Source organism: Nestor notabilis, unplaced genomic scaffold (genome assembly GCF_000696875.1).
Source record: "Nestor notabilis isolate BGI_N333 unplaced genomic scaffold, ASM69687v1 scaffold14354, whole genome shotgun sequence".
Taxonomy (NCBI): Eukaryota; Metazoa; Chordata; class Aves; order Psittaciformes; family Psittacidae; genus Nestor; species Nestor notabilis.
Genome location: NW_009925246.1, coordinates 12545 through 12849, shown reverse-complemented (window position 1 = coordinate 12849; position 305 = coordinate 12545).

Below are 305 nucleotides of genomic sequence, written 5' to 3'. Positions count from 1 at the left end.
CTCAGCCCAAACAGGCTCTTCCCAGCAGCTTTTTGTGGTCCCATCCGTGGAGCTGCCACCTCCGTGTGTCCCCAGCAGCAGGGTTCTCACGGTGTCTGACCATGTGTGCGGGACGGAGCCGTGCTGTGGCTCCTTGGGAATTCCCTCGCTGGTGCCTTTGGGAGCTGTGCCCCAGGGAAACGGCTGCTGAAAGGGGCCTTTTGCTCCTCCCCGCAGGTGATGGAGGGGCCTTTGCAGACCGCAGAGGAAGAGGAGGCCGTGGTGTTCCACCATCACTACATCCCCTGCCCCTGTCACACTCCTGT